A 356-nucleotide genomic window follows, 5' to 3' on the forward strand; every position below is an offset into this window, starting at 1 on the left:
CAATCAGTACAGCACAGATCTATCAATCTCTCTCTCTCTCTCTCTCTCTTTATATATATATATATTATATATATATTATATATATATAATAGTGACGAAGTGCCAAGTATCTTGTTACTACACTTACCAATCATTAAATAAGTACCTCACAACAGCCAGACACCTGAACCTTCACCACAGGTACTAAACGACTGAATACTCTAAAGGCAACAGTGATCCCTTAAACAACTTACCAGTATTGCAGAAAATCAGACTAAGTTCATTAAAACAGGTGTGAGGTAATCTTGTAATTAATTAAATTAATCAAAGGGCATCACTCCATCAACAACTTTAAAAGTTTAAGTATTTCCCTGATT

The sequence above is a fragment of the Macrobrachium nipponense genome, chromosome 5, assembly GCF_015104395.2.
Source record: "Macrobrachium nipponense isolate FS-2020 chromosome 5, ASM1510439v2, whole genome shotgun sequence".
In the NCBI taxonomy this organism is placed as follows: domain Eukaryota; kingdom Metazoa; phylum Arthropoda; class Malacostraca; order Decapoda; family Palaemonidae; genus Macrobrachium; species Macrobrachium nipponense.